The sequence below is a fragment of the Bos mutus genome, chromosome 4 (assembly GCF_027580195.1).
Source record: "Bos mutus isolate GX-2022 chromosome 4, NWIPB_WYAK_1.1, whole genome shotgun sequence".
Classification (NCBI taxonomy): Eukaryota; Metazoa; Chordata; class Mammalia; order Artiodactyla; family Bovidae; genus Bos; species Bos mutus.
The window spans coordinates 25,645,984-25,662,708 of NC_091620.1; the positions used below are offsets into that span (position 1 = coordinate 25,645,984).

General features: G+C 39.6%; 1 protein-coding gene across 6 annotated transcripts in view; it reads right to left on the reverse strand.

Annotated features, from left to right (window-relative positions):
* The window catches only part of NRF1 (nuclear respiratory factor 1), a 130,787-nt gene that overhangs the window by 86,958 nt on the left and 27,104 nt on the right, over nt 1-16,725 (reverse strand). For 2 of the 6 annotated variants that reach the window (XR_011463954.1, XM_070369234.1), the window contains exon 1: nt 4,206-4,226. The exons of 1 other annotated variant lie outside the window; for it this stretch is intronic. The gene's annotated coding sequence lies outside the window, so the exon portion shown is untranslated. Of the gene's footprint in view, nt 1-4,205; nt 4,229-7,427; nt 7,505-14,999; nt 15,063-16,725 lie in introns of those variants that run through there. 3 more of the 6 variants (XM_070369236.1, XM_070369237.1, XM_070369233.1) reach the window with 3 other exon arrangements.

Genomic DNA, 16,725 nt, shown 5'->3' on the forward strand with positions numbered 1-16,725 from the left:
TAACTAACTAACTACTAACTAACTACTAACATCATGCTTAATGGTGAGAAACTAGATAGAATTTTGAAGATTCGAGATACCCCCAGATTCGTACATATCTAAAAAGGAAATTTAATGCACCATTTAAGTCATGCAATTAAACACAATATATGAAAGGAAGATACCATTAAAATACTATTTTTCCATCCATTTCACTGTTCTAGTCTGAGACAAACTGCCTAGGGCATTTTAGAATTCTGGGTACTCCAAAATTGTTTTTAAATGATTTGGGATTAGATGGCATCTAAATCCTTTTCAAAAGGATTTGTACGCTATGCACTTGGCATAATGGATTTCAGTTCTTTTCTCCAGAACAGCAGTGCACAGAATAAATCAATAGGGATGTCTGTTTCACAGGCTTGTCACTCCTACCCAGAGCCTCATCTCTTTCTAGGTCTTTCCCCAGGCCATCCTTCAGCCTCACTAACCTGTCTGCTGACACTCTGTAAAAAGCAAAGGCAAGATCATTTCAGACTTCTTTGAACCAGAGTGGGATACTTGTAAAGGATGCTTTAAATGGTTTCATAATTTAGTAAGCAAAACAGGTTGTCTAAAGCCGGATATGACTGGCATACACATACTACAGGCAATTGTCACACCCCATCCCACTTAAGTCATTTTTAGTGACGAATTCCAGCTTTCATCCTCAAAAAGTCAGATTCTCTGGAGAGCAAAAATGATAGGAACTTCTGATAGATAAAAACATTAGATAATATGAAAATTTAAAAATAGCACAGGCTATTACCAGACATTCAGAACTCCTTGACAAGTTACTTAACCTGTAAGCCTCAATTTCAACCTTTTTTTTTTTAATGATAAAGAAAAAAAAAGTAGTACCTTTCCTCAAAAGGAAGGGGGTTAAAGGAAACTTTCCAGATACGGTGAAGAACACATAAAAGCTCAACATTAATTATTATGATGCCAGAATTCCTATGTCTTCATGATTCTATCCTTCTTGACACATTACCTGACTTGTCTCTCAAGGACTGGGCCTCAATTACCTCATCTTTAAGCTATGCATCCATCTCTGAGGATATAGCTTTCTTGCTGCTGCTGCTGCTTTGTCGCTTCAGTCATTTCTGACTCTGTGCGACCCTATGGACTGCAGCCTGCCTGGCTCCTCTGTCCATGGGATTCTCTAGGCAAGAGTGGGTTGCCACGCCCTCCTCCACTGGATCTTCCCAATCCAGGGATGAACCTGAGTCTCCTACACTGCATGCAGATTCTTTACTACTGAGCCACCAGGGAAGCCCCATGGCTTTCTTAACTGCATGCACAAGATTTTGAGTCAAGCATCTAAAAAGACTTTATTACATTAACTTCAGCGACTCAAATACTAGACTCCAAAACATTAACATAAGGAAATTATAGGGAACACCTCTAACATAATTTCATGAGAATGCACAAAACAGAGAATAGACCCGATAGTGATTCCTCTGAATAGATATGAAAAGCAAGATGAAAGGACAGACAACAGGTAAGTGTGATTCTAAACATTACATCCAAATAAAAAGGCATGTCTATTACCTGGAACCAGTGATGTTCAGCAGATTAGTCACACTCCATTTTTAAAAAAGCATTCCCCCCTAAAATAACACAACTTGGTAGCAATTTTATTAAAGCCTGTTTCTTAGCCTAGATCATTACCTGTGGTGCAACATATACTTCATCTGAAGGTTCTTCTTTAACATATAATCTATAAGGGAATGGGGAACTTCCCTGTGCAGAACACATGGGTTCAATCCCTGGGTCAGGAAGATCCCCTGGAGAAGGAAATGGCAACCCACTCCGGTATCTTGCCTGGGAAATCCCATGGACAGAGGGGCCTGGCAGGCTACAGTCCAGGGGGTTGTAAAGAGTCAGACAGACTTATTGACTAAGCACACATGCATAAGGGATTGGAGAACGGGAATTTTAGACAGAGGAGTTCCTATTTTTGCCACTGTGGACCAGTAGGCATGGGACTAAAGATAATGGGAGAGAACTCAGAAAAACAGATTTTCTGTTCAGAAGCATCCTGTTAGTTGTAGTCAACAGTATGTAAGGAGCTACTGGAATTTGGATGAAATGTCCAAGGGCAGTTAAATTTAGTCTAATCCACACATAATGAGATTAAGTGTAGAGTATTAAAAAAAAAAAAAAAAAACAAAGTGGAAGAGCAGGCTGAGAAATCCAATCAAGGTATAAATAAAAGTAAGAGAAAGCCTTAGACTCACCAATAGAATTATCACATCAAAGGAAAAGCTGTAAGAACAGCCTGGGGGAAATTCTCAGAGCAAGACAATGTCCACAGACAAAACCGGGGACAGAAAAGCAGAGAGGTTCGATTTAATTCATAGACATGTCCAGAATCTAAATTTCATGACTGGGATAGAAATTTTACTAAACAAAACAGCCTTTCCCAAAAAAGCCTAAAGCCAAAGACAATAATTTGATTCTTGAGGGACACAGGGTAATGGATCAAAATTGTACCACACCAGGAAAAACTTTAAAACAACTGCAACAAGAGAGTCAAAGTGAAAATAGAAACAAGGTAAAATGTGGTTTAATTCTGAGTAATAAATGGAGCTTAAGAAAAAAGGAATCCATTTGACCTTCCTAAGAATATTCTCTTTCAAACAGCCCAAGGGTGTTATAGGACTTGCAGAGGAAGAAGAAAACACACATACACACAATCCTCATATCACTGAGGTCTACAGAAAAAAAGAACAAGCCATAGTCATGATGCAGCTTCTTGCTTTCCGTTTTCAGACTCCAACTATACTTAAAAATCCAGCAGATTAAATATAACACAAAGTAGAATGTAAAAGTTATGAACCCTGGCAATATGAAGGCAAAGATCAGGCTGAGAGAGGTAAGGAGGCAGGAGACGGTAGAGAGGTTGGAGAATGGCTGGGAGTGTAACATCCTATCTTCACACAGTGAGGGAATCAGACCAAGAGCAGAGAGATCTCAGTATCACAATGCAACTCAGAAACAGAGTGGAAAGGAAGTACAGCGAGGTAAAATGCCCCAAGCTTGATAAATCAAGAAAAAGTAGTACAGGTATGTTTTCTAAAGTTATGGAGGTAATACTGTTTGATAATACTATTAACAAAATAGTTAAAACTATAAACAGAAACAGTTAAAGTAACTTGTCTCTGAACAGTGGGACTAGGTGCAGGTGAAGAGTGTGGCAAAAGGCCACTGATTTTTTATTATAAATCCTTCTATTTGAACTTTTCTTATAGGAATGTATTACTTTGAAAAATGAACCTTAAAACCAAATAACCACAATATAGCCTTCCAAACTGATCATTTTGAAACTTTAAAAATTAAACATGCTAGAGCAAACCATCACTAGAAAAATCAAGACCCTTTCTCATGCTCAGATCAAGAGAACAGCACAGTTCAAGTTTAGAAATTGTCTTACCTTGAGTAAGGCTAACTGCCTAATTTATGACTGGAATCACATATTTTTCATTCCAATGTGGATAAAATTTGTAAATATTCATTAGTAACAACCAAAGAGTTCACATACTACTTTTATACATATGTGAAAAAAACAAGCTTTAACACACAACTTCATAATGACTTCAGGGTGAGTGGATGGTTTTGTGAAAACAATATTATAAGTTCATGGCAGGCAGGGCCTGGGTACTAAAGTCTCTATGAATAGCAGCCATCATAATTTGTTCCCTAATAAATGCTTGTGGGTAACTGGTTGCACATTATAATTAGTAAAGCTACAGCCAGGCAATTACAGTTTCCATTAGTTCTCCTATAATACTGTGCTAGCCATTCATCTCTTCTCTCAACTTCCAAGCCCTCTATTCTATACTTGTACTGAAATGCTCTCTAGCCAATTCTGGGCTGGGTCGGCAAACTTTATTCACCAGCTTCATATTAGGTGTTACCAAGGAGAGACAACAGGGTAAGATGGGAAGAAGTGGAGAGAAGGGATTGCCTTGCAGTTTTCATTTCTAATAGAGTTGCTCCAATGACCAAGGACAGCCTCATCTCCCAACTCCAGCTGTGCCCCTCTCTCCGTTGGCTGAGCACCAGCTGCATGACATCCCACTCGGAAGTGAGATTACCAGCTGTGTGGGGGCCCCTCTGAACTCTTAGGTTCCTCTATTCTGTTCCCTCAGCCCAAGGGGAGCGGGAGTAGCTGCTTCCCGTGTTACCTGGATTAACTCAGTGTCTGCTTTTGCTCTTCTGGTCTTCCAACACCTGTGTAACCAATTCCAGAATTAAATTCACTGAAATACCTCACATGGTTTACAGGTCCTGACTGATACAAAGGGAAGAAAATATGTACCTTTGTGGAAATTACTGAAAAGTGTGAATAAGTAGCAAAATTTTATTTTGATTTAAGTCAATACAATAAAATGTATTGATATTTTTATACTATCATTGAAGTGATTGAGGGACATTTTTATAAGGACACTACTATGGTTTGTTTCCATATGCCGATGGAAGTTGAATACAAAATCTTGAGTTTGATTAATCATTAAAAAGAGGCTATGATTTTGTATTCAACTTTCATCGGCATATGGAAACAAACCATAGTGGTGTCCTTATAAAAATGTCCCTCAATCACTTCATTGATAGTATAAAAATGCCAATACATTTTATTGTATTGACTTAAATCAATATAAAATTTTGCTTCTTATTGACACTTGTGAGTAATTTCCACAAAGGTACATATTTTCTTCCCTTTGTATCAGTCATCTAGTTAAGGCTATGGTTTTTCTAGTGGTCATGTATGGATGTGAGAGTTGGACTGTGAAGAAGGCTGAGCACCGAAGAATTGATGCTTTTGAACTGTGGTGTTGGAGAAGACTCTTGAGAGTCCCTTGGACTGCAAGGAGATCCAACCAGTCCATTCTAAAGGAGATCAGCCCTGGGTGTTCTTTGGAAGGAATGATGCTAAAGCTGAAACTCCAGTACTTTGGCCACCTCATGTGAAGAGTTGACTCATTGGAAAAGACTCTGATGCTGGGAGGGATTGGGAGCAGGAGGAGAAGGGGACAACAGAGGATGAGATGGCTGGATGGCATCACCAACTCGATGGACGTGAGTCTGAGTGAACTCCGGGAGTTGGTGATGGACAAGGAGGCCTGGCGTGCTGTGATTCATGGGGTCGCAAAGAGTCAGACATGACTGAGCGACTGAACTGAAGTTAAGAGTATAAAATGCCTCAGGAAGAGAAAAATGGGACATAGAAGTGAGAAGGGGGTACAGACAGGAAGAGAAAAATGGGACACAGACATGAGAAGGGGGTACAGACAGGAAGAGAAGAGTTATACAAACACACAAACTTTTATCTGTTTATGAGTCTATCTTACCTGCTCTTTTAATAAAGTACTTAATAAGTCTAACATTCCAGTAAACCTCAAAATCAACATCACAATAATAAATGCCTTTTTATGGCATATATGGAAATAATAGTGACAATCACAAAAAGATCTGTTACATTATTCAATAAATACACTGGGTCCAGTGTCTGGACAAACAGATGAAAATGTGGTAGTAGTGGCAGCTGTGACCATTATCTACCACTCTAACTTCTTGGGCAGACTGACTGTACAGCTAGATCTATGTATATCTGCTGAAAATAATAGGACGGACTAACTATAATTTCCAGTGTGGCTTGCAGAGATTGAGAGTTTCGTTTTCTTATTATACAACTAGCCCCAAGGAATTTAGTACAAGAGCATGCCAAGAGTATGCAAGGTGTTGTCCTCTCCATTCCACCCCATTCCTCCTTGAAAGCTCATCCTCACTTCCACAGCAGAGTGGTTGAGATTACAAACTCTGGAGCCAGAGTACTGAGTTCAAGTCCTTGCTCTGCCACTCTCTACCACCTTAGACAAGTTCCACTTGACTTCTACACCTTAGTTTTACAGTCTTTCAGTTGGGGAGATTAATAGAAACTACTTCATAGAATTATTGTAAGGACAAAATGAGGTTTTGGACCAACTTTTATAAAAGGGCTTAAAATGGAACGTGGTATATAATAAATGCTAGTTAAGTGTAACCTTTTATTACTAGTATTACTATTCCACATAAAGACAGATAAAGCATAGAAATGTCAAAGGGAAAGTTACAGGATTTATTTTTACATTGGGAGAAAAGGTGCTTATAAATCACAAATTGGGAGTTTATGATCTAAACAAAGCTGAAACACTAGAGGGTGCCACAACCAAGGAAAAATGTAAGGAAAGCACAGGGAATTTCAAGCTGTGCTTGAAATTAAAATTCTTCAACTGGAATAAACATCCTTCTGTATTAAATAGGTGAATCTACTCCACCAAGTGCTTCAAAATACATCAATTCTTCTATAGGTTCTGGACAGTACTGCTTTAGAACCTACAGAAGAGTTGATGAATTGTCCAATAGGAATTTCTGCAATGATGGAAATGTTCTCAATTTACACTGTCCAAAATAATAACAGTTACTAACCGCATGTGGTTAACTAACCAGATGCGCCTACTGACCACATGAAACGTGACAATTAGTTTTAAATAATTTTAATATAATTAGCTACAAGTGGCTGTGACTGCCATGATGAACAGTACAGTTCTTCTACATTCTATTTTTAAGTTTTGAAATGACTTGCTTCTAATCATTGTTAGAGAAATTTCTAATAAAATAGGTTCATACATATTTCAAGCAAATCCATCCCTTGTGGTAATTCAACGCTGCAAAGATAGGAAAAGCGACTGTCTGTGTCACTCCCTCACCCTAAAGGTGTTCAAAATCAAAAGCAAAGCTTTCTTTTACTCATTATAGAAATTTTGCCTACCCAATTCCTTGACTGTATTTCTTGGACCCTTGGTTAAAAGAGCTTAAAAATAAGTACAAATTGATAAAATTAACTTAGAAGGCTTTTTGCCTTTAAAAAAGCCTTTTTCCAGGACTTTCCTAGAGGTCTGGTGGTTAAGACTCTGTGCTTCCAATGCAGGGAACACAGATTCGAACCCTGGTCAGGGAACTAAGATCCCACAGGCTGCTCCTCAAAAGATATTTTTTTTTAATAAATAAAAACTTTTTCCTTAAAAAAGAAAAAATCATATTCTAGTGATAATCATCACCAAAGGCTACGGGAGCACTGAGAAGAGAGGACCACAAGGGCACTGAGTAGGTATCGTGAAGGGAGGACAGTCTTCAGCCAGGAGTCTGTCGGGTGCCAGAATGAAGGAAGGGGGCTGGCTACAGGCTGAGGCAACGGCTTGTGAAGGACGTGGCAAAGAAGAGGACAGGAGTGAATATCCAGACGGCAGACTCAGGAGTCTGGGGACCAAAGGTACGGAGCTTTCAGCTGCTTTCACACCAGATTCTTTCTTTACATTGTAATTTAACCTGCTAAAAACAAAATGATTCTAAGGATAATGCTGACCCACCTGTCAAAGAGGAAAGTCGTCTCCACATTACAGCTTACAACCCTGTGTCTGTCACAGTGCCCTGAGTGAGAAGGTACCTAAGCAATGTTGATGACAATGATAAAAAGGATTAGAAAATGCATTCTCAAATATTCAGATGCTTATCAACAGCTACAAATATCAGTTAAAAGGAAGTGAGTTGCTGAAGCTATCGCTGGATCAGAAACATGGTGGATAGGAAGCTTAGTATACTCAGGCATTTTCAAACGGGTAAGAATGCAGCTGGCTCCTTTTTGCAGAAAAATCATGTGTCCACAGCTGCTCCCCAAATTGCCAAAAAATCAAATAAGTAGCTGTCATGTGACAGCAGGATTAGAGGCTGCCTCAATTTCCATTAAGGAGAAATAACATGAATGGCCCCAAGTCCCACCCCTCAGTCTCAAAGCACAAAGGACACTTTTATTCAGATCCTGCTTACTGTGAAATATAGCACTGTTGCCTGGCCGCTTCTGTAGTGGGCCTCGAGTCTGCTGGATTTGCCATTACACAACCAACGTTCAGTTAAAGCCATTTCTTAGATTTTTCAATGCATGATTTTTCTTTTGAGATAACTAGGACTTGCTTCTGGATAAAACTGTGAATGTATAAGTGTCAGTGGGGATCCAGAAACCTCTGGAATCAACTATTCTCTCATCCACTTCACAAATATTTACTGAACCTTATTGGGTACTCCTAGATTATTTTAATACACTATTTCAAGAAAAACTGGCAACTCTAATTTTTTAATCTTTAGCTTAAAAACACATGTTCTTTTTGGGTAACTGAAAAAATACAAGTCAGAAAAAAAAGGAAGAAACAGAAATCAGCACCACCTGAGGTGCCACATTACCAAATTAACAATTCGGCATGCCTGCCTCTGGGCTTCCCTGGTGGGTTAGGGGTTAAGAATCCACTCGCCAGGGCAGGATATGCAGGTTCAGTCCCTGGATCAGGAAGATCCCCTAGAGAAGGAAACGGCTACCCACGCCAGTATTCTTGTCTGAGAAATCCCACAGACAGAGAAGCCAGCCGGGCTACAGTCCATGGGTCCCAATTGTCAGATATCACCAAACGAATAAACAACAATTCATGCTTCTAGCATTTTCCCCTGAGTTTCTTACACGGTTGCTTTGTGTTTTCTTTTTTTTTTTAAGACAAAAGTGAGGCTATAGTGTATATATTGTTTTAGAAATATTTTAAAACTTACTATAGAACAGAATTTTTTATGTTATTAACATTTAACATCATTTTTTTTTAATGTTTAAAGGGCATTCCCTATAAAAATGCATAGCAGAGATTTTACTAACTCCCTGAAGTCGTTTAGGTTGTTTCCAATTTTTCACTATTTTAAATTCAATTGTGATGACAAGTCTGATATTCAATAAATATCTGTTGAATAAATGTGTAAATGAATGGTTTACTAAGTTAAGTCTTTAAGTACATACCCAATTACTTCCTTAGCTCTTAAGAGACATAAAACTTTTGAGTATTCATACAGTTATGATTCTGGACATGGCCATTAAAGAAGGCAAAGAAATGTAATGTGGTAAAAACAGTAATCTAAACATAAAGATAAGCACATAATACTTGGGGGATGGAGGACAAACTAAAAATATTAACCATAATGATGTAACAGTCAAGTATGGCTCCCAGAACCTGGAATACTAGAAAGAGGGTTAGTGCATGGGGCACTTATAATGCCATTCTACAAAATGGCAAGTTGGTGGACTGAAAGTTGATGGATCAAAAAATAAGTCTATCAATTTGAAACTATAATTAATAAAATACTTTCAAAAATATAACTATCAAAAAATGGGGGCTGGAGAAAGGAGGAAATAGAAAAAGTGACTTAAATTCTTATTTTCATACTAAAAAAGTCCACAGATATGGTCTAAGGTTGGTAATTCAAGAAACAGAAGTTTACACATATTATTAAGCCTCATGGAAGTAATTCTAAGAGAAGCTAAAAACAAACAGTGAAATCATTTTTAAAAGTTGTCTCTGGACCATAGGGCTATGGGGTGGGAAGGAGAGAAAAGGCAGGAGACTCATGTGTTTTTTTCAATCATAAATTTTCCTCTGCTATTTAATTTGTTAGTAAGTACAAAGAATACCCTATATAATTGGCTGAAAACCTGTAATTATTCACTTTGGATCCCCTAACTATATATGTCTTCTTTATCTTGATAATCAGTCAGACCTAGATGCTCACAAAGAGTTATCTTTAACCAGATGCCTAAGACCTTGGAGGCCAACTAGTCTGATTTTCTCATTTTACAGACTGAGATGCAGAAAGGCTAAGACCCAAAGTCACAGCTCCACTTTGCAGCAAAACTAAAACTTGAACCCACATCTCCGGCCTTCTAATCAAGTGCTCCATCAAAGCTCCCTACTTTGTCCCAGAGCACAGTATCTGACCATAACATGCTTGGGCATGTTAACTCTATCCCACACTATCCTGTGTATATCTTCAACCCAAGATTTGGATCTTACCGATTGGTCAGAAAACTAACCAATCTGATCATATGGACCACAGCCTTGTCTAAGGCCATTCAAGACAGACAGGTCATGGTGGAGAGTTCTGACAAAACGTGGTCCACTGGAGGAAGGGAATGGCAAATCACTTCAGTATTCTTGCCTGGAGAACCCCATGAACAGTATGAAAAGGCAAAAGGATAAGACACTGAAAGATGAACTCCTCAGGTTGGTAAGTGCCCAATATGCTACTGGAGATCAGTGGAGAAATAACTCCAGAAAGAATGAAGAGATGGAGTGAAAGCAAAAACAACACCCAGTTGTGGATGTGACTGGTGATGGAAGTAAAGTCCAATCCTATAAAGAGTAGTATTGCATAGGAACCTGGAATGTTAGGTCTATGAATCAAGGCAAATCGGAAGTGGTCAAATAGGAGATTGCAAGAGTGAACATAGACCTTTTAGGAATCAGTGAACTAAAATGACTGGAATGGGTGAATTTAATTCAGATGACCATTATATCTACAACTGTGGGCAAGAATCCCTTAGAAGAAATGGAGTAGCCATCATGGTCAACAAAAGAGTCTGAAATGCAGTACTTGGATGCAATCTCAAAAACGACAGAATGCTCTGCGTTCATTTCCAAGGCAAACCATTCAATATCACAGTAATCCAAGTCTGTGCCCCAACCAGTAATGCTGAAGAAGCTGAAGTTGAACGGTTCTATGAAGACCTATAAGACTTTCTAGAACTAACACCCAAAAAAGATGTCCTTTGCATTATAGGGGACTGGAATGCAAAAGTAGAAAGTCAAGAAATACCTGGAGTAACAGGCAAATTTGGCCTTGGAGTACAGAAGAAAGCAGGGCAAAGGCTAATAGAGTTTTGCCAAGAGAACGCACTGACCATAGCAAACACCCTCTTCTAACAACACAAGAGAAGACTCCACACATGGACATTAGCAGATGGTCAATTCTGGTAACAGATTTATATTCTTTGTAGCCAAAGATGGAGAAGCTCTATACAGTCAGCAAGAACAAGACTGGGAGCTGACTGGCTCAGATCATGACCTCCTTATTGCCAAGTTCAGATTGAAATTGAAGAAAGTAGGGAAAACCACTAGACCATTTAGGTATGACCTAAATCAAATCCCTTACAATTATACAGTGGAAATGAGAAATAGATTCAAGGGTTTAGATCTGATAGAGTGCCTGAAGAACTATGGATCGAGGTTCGTGACATTGTACAGGAGTCAGAGATCAAGACCATCCCCAAGAAAAAGAAATGCAAAAAGGCAAAATGGTTGCCTGAGGAGCCCTTATAAATAGCTGTGAAAAGACGAGAAGTGAAAGGCAAAGAAGAAAAGGAAAGATATATCCATTTGAATGCAGAGTTCCAAAGAATAGCAAGGAGAGATAAGAAAGAAAGCCTTCCTCAGTGATCAATGCAAAAAAATAGAGGAAAACAAGACTAGAGATCTCTTCAAGAAAATCAGAGATACCAAGGGAACATTTCATGCAAAGATGGGCTCCATAAAGGACAGAAATGGTATGGACCTAACAGAAGCAGAAGATAGTAACAAGAGGTGGCAAGAATACACAGAAGAACTGTACAAAAAAGATCTTCATGACCCAGATAATCACGATGGTGTGATCACTCACCTAGAGCCAGACATCCTGGAATGCGAAGTCAAGTGGGCCTTAGCAAGCATCACTATGAACAAAGCTAGTGGAGGTGATGGAATTCCAGTTGAGCTCTTTCAAATCCTAAAAGATGATGCTGTGAAAGTGCTGCACTCAAGATGCCAGCAAATTTGGAAAACTCAGCAGTGGCCACAGGACTGGAAAAGGTCAGTTTTCATTCAAAGCCCAAAGAAAGGCAATGCCAAAGAATGCTCAACCTACTGCACAATTGCACTCATCTCACATGCTAGCAAAGTAATGCTCAAAATTCTCCAAGCCAGGCTTCAACAGTACGCAAACCATGAACTTCCAGATGTTCAAGCTGGATTTAGAAAAGGCTAAGGAATCAGAGACCAAATTGCCAACATCCGTTGGATCATGGAAAAAGCCAGAGAGTTCCAGAAAAACATCTACTTCTGCTTTATTGACTATGCCAAAGCCTTTGACTGTGTGGATCACAATAAACTGTGGAAAATTCTGAAAGAGATGGGAATACCAGACCACCGACCTGGCTCCTAAGAAATCTGTATGTAGGTCACGAAGCAACAGTTAGAACCAGACATAGAACAACAGACTGTTTCCAAATTCGGAAAGGAGTGTGTCAAGGCTGTATATTGTCACCCTGCTTATCTAACTTATATGCAGAGTACATCATGAGAAACGCTGGACTGGATGAAGCATAAGCTGGAATCAAGATTTCTGGGAGAAATATCAATAACCTCAGATATGCAGATGACACCACCCTTATGGCAGAAAGTGAAGAAGAACTAAAGAGCCTTGATGAAAAGTCAAAGAGGAGAGGGAAAAAGTTGGCTTAAAACTCAACATTCAGAAAACTAAAATCATGGCATCTGGTCCCATCACTTCATGGCAAACAGATGGGGAAACAATGGAAACAGTGACAGACTCTATTTTGGGGGGCTTCAAAATCACTGCAGCGGGTGACTGCAGCCATGAAATTAAAAGACACTTGCCCCTGGAAGAAAAGCTATGATCAACCTAGACAGCATATTAAAAAGCAGAGACAGACGAGATCGGGCGCGTTCAGGGTGGTATACAGTATACTAACGCATATATATGGAATTTAGAAAGATGGTAACGATAACCCTGTATACGAGACAGCAAAAGAGACACTGATTAAAAAAAAAAAAGCAGAGACATTACTTTACCAACAAAGGTCCATCTAGTCAAAACTATGATTTTGGCTATAAAGAAAGCTGAGTGCCAAAGAATTGATGCTTTTGAACCGTGGTGTTGGAGAAGACTCTTGAGAGTCCCTTGAACTGCAAGGAGACCCAACCAGTTCATCCTAAAGGAAAGCAGTCCTGAATATTCACTGGATGGACTGATGCTGAAGCTGAAACTCCAATACTTTGGCCACCTGATGAGAACTGACTCACTAGAAAAGACCCTGATGCTGGGAAAGATTGAAGGCAGGAGAAGGGGACGACAGAGGATGAGATGGTTGGATGGCATCACCGACTCAATGGACACAAGTTTGAATAAACTCTGGAAGTTGGTCATGGACAGGGAGGCCTGGCATGCTGCAGTCAATGGGATCGCAAAAGTTGGACAGGACTGAGCAACTGAACTGAACTGAACCGAGAGACCAGTGAATTTGCATTATAAAATATGCACATCGAATTGATTTTCAAACTGCATCTGCAGTCACTCATCCCAGTCCCTCTAACATGCCTTCCAGTCCCCTCACCCTTCAACGCCCACCATCACTGCCTTAGTGTGCGTGCTCAGCTGCTTCAGTCACGTCTCAAACTTTGCAACCGTATGGACTGTAGCAAGCCAGACTCCTCTGTCCACAAAATTCTCTAGGCAAGAATACTGGAGTGGGCTGCTGTGCCCCACTTCCCGATCTGGGATCTTCTCGACCCAGGGATCGAACCCACATCTCTATGTCTCCTGCACTGGCAGACAGGTTCTCCACCATAGTGAAAGAATAGTTTCTACAAACTGAAAGACCTGACAGCATTCTTCCCTGCTACAGGAATGAATGTTAACTCATAAGCTGCCAAAGCAATGTCTTTCAAAGCCACTGTCTTCCGTGAACACCAGGGTGGTCAATTGGTTTCATGTTTTTCTTCATTTGTATTAAATGACTTATTTAGCCAACTACCCACTCCCACTTCCAAAAAGTGGGAAGAGAACAAAATTGTTGCTGTTTTGTTTTAAAAAAGAGGACAAGGGACTGACTTTTGGGGGGAAAAAATGAAGAACTGAGCTCACATTTTAATGCTTGTAATCATTATACCATTTTATAAAAAATATTTTAAATTGAATTTTAAATGGTATGAAAGTCCCTACTATTTATATAAATTATTATTTGCATAGATTATTATTTATGTAAATTTAGAAATTTAAAAAAAAACATGTAAAAATGGGAACCAGATTAGTCACTAGAAATTAAGTATATGCAGAAGGGTCAAAATCTAAAAACCAAAACCCCAGTACTGAATGAATTTTCCAGAAATTGTGCATAATTTATGGATACTGTATTGTCTCCTTAATTTAAATTAAATAACACTTAAAGCATGCTTTCTCACACATGGAGTTGCACATAATGAAATCAGTGGGGCAACAGCAATACTGATTAATATTGAAAAGCAGGCTAAGCAGTGAGCCTAACACTCATCATTTCCTGGTTTACTTCCTGCATTTTACTTCCTCTGATCCACTGTGAAACTAAAGACTAAGGGACACATACATACAGTTTGATGGTGGCAGCATCAGTTGAAATTTAAAAAGTCAACAATAACACCTTATAACTGCAATATGCTACAGAAACGTAAGGCATTATTTTGCTTTATTTTATTGTGGAGCAAGAAAATGAAGCAGAATCGGAAATGACTGTTGCCATCATCCTTACAACCATCCATCCAGCACTGGAGTACCAGGATCGTAAGGGTAGGATCATAAGCAGTTCCAGTTCTATTCAGAGAGAAACCACATAAACCAAAGCAGCCCCTCATACGTGTTTTATTTGGTTTGCACTGTTTTTTGTTTGTTTTTTTAGTGTGAATGAATTGCCAACATTTTAAAATAGAGAAACAAAATAAAAGTTCCAGATTTCTGACTTTTCCTAAAAAATCAGGACAATCTGGGTAAGCCAGTAAGCAGTACTGTGTTACAGCTTGGGCTGGAGAGTCAGTTCTGTCATTTGCTAGAGCGGTTACACTTAACCTCTCCATGTACAGCAGTTACCCTATTTATAAACTGGTAATCATGTATTAATACCTTCCTCATAGTGTTAATGTCAGGATTAAATGAAATGAAGTAATTAAGGACTTGGAAGAGTGCCCTCCACCTCCTTTAAATGCTAATTTTTATTATCATTTCAAACTGGCAACAACTGACTAAGTGGAGGGAGAAGAAGATGCTCTTACCAACAAGATCTTCAAGATGTCCATTCCTGGACTGCCTTGACCATTCACAATGCCCGCTCGTTCCAGCACTGGAGATTGCAAATTCAACAATGCAATGTATAAAGAGGAGAGGGTAGATAATCCAATCAATCAACAAATATTTAAGAAGACATATAGATCGCTAACACATGAAAATGTGCTCAACATCCCTAAGCATCAGAGAAGTGCAAATCAAAACTACAGTGAGGTATCACTTCACACCGATCAGAATGGCAATCATTTAAAAAAATCTACAAACAATAAATGCTGGAGAGGGTATGGGAAAAAGGGAACTCTCCTACACTGTTGGTGGAAATGTAGAATGGAGACCAGCATAGAGGTTCCTCAAAAAATTAAAAACAGAGCTACCATATGATCCATTAATCCCACTCCTGGGCATACATCTAGAGGAAACCATAATTTAAAAGATAAATGCACCCCAATGTTCATTGCAGCACTATTTACAATATACAGGACATGGAAGCAACCTAAATGCCCGTCGACAGACGAATGGATAAAGAAGATGTGGTACATCTATACAACGGAATATTACTCAGCCATAAAAAAGAACAAAATAATGACACGTGCAGCAACATGGATGGACCTAGAGAATTTCACACTGAGAGAATCAAGTTAGACAGGGAAAGACAAATATCATACTATATTGCTGATATGTGGAAACTAAAAAGGAGATGCTGGAGAAGACTCTTGAGAGTCCCTTGGACAGCAAGGAGACCAAAGCAGTAAATCATTGCAAGGACTGATGCTGAAGCTGAAGCTCCATACTGTGGCCACCTGATGCAAAGAGACGATTCATTGAAATAGACCCTGATGCTGGGGAAGACTGAGGGCAGGAGGAGAAGGGGCGACAGAGGATGAGACGGTTGGATGGCATAACTGACTCAATGGACATGAATCTGAGCAAACTCCAGGAGACAGTGGAGGGCAGGGAAGCCTGGCATGCTGCAGTCATGCAGTCTGGGCTCACTGAAATCATTCCTTTCATATACATCTCAGCTATCTGGGCCAGTATCCTGTCGCAAAGAGTTGGACACAACTTAGCCACTGAACAACAAAAAGGGGGTACAAATGAACTTATCTACAAAACAGAAATGGTTATAGACGTAGGCAACAAACTTACGATTACCAAGGGGTAAGGGGGGAGAATAAATTGGGAGACTGGGATTGACATATACACACTGCTGCTGCTGCTGCTAAGTCACTTCAGTCGTGTCCGACTCTGTTCGACCCCATAGACGGCAGCCCACCAGACTCCCCCGTCCCTGGGATTCTCCAGGCAAGAACACTGGAGTGGGTTGCCATTGCCTTCTCCAATGTATGAAAGTGAAAAGTGAAAGTGAAGTCGCTCAGTCGTGTCTGACTCTGAGCAACCCCATGGACTGCAGCCTACCAGGCTCCTCTGTCCATGGGATTTTCCAGGCAAGAGTACTGGAGTGGGCTGCCATACTATATATAAAATAATAAATAAGGATCTACTGTACAGCACAGGGAACTCTACTCAATAATGAGCCTGTCGACTTAAAAAACAGTCACAATCTTAAAGTTGAGAGTTCTGTTTTACTCAGCAGGAATTTTTAGGACTTCAAGCCCAGGAGACAGCATCTCAAATAACCCTGAGAGAACTGCTCCAAGGAAGTGGGGGGAGGTGGGGGCACAGAGAGTCAGATTACATAGAAGTCTGAAACAA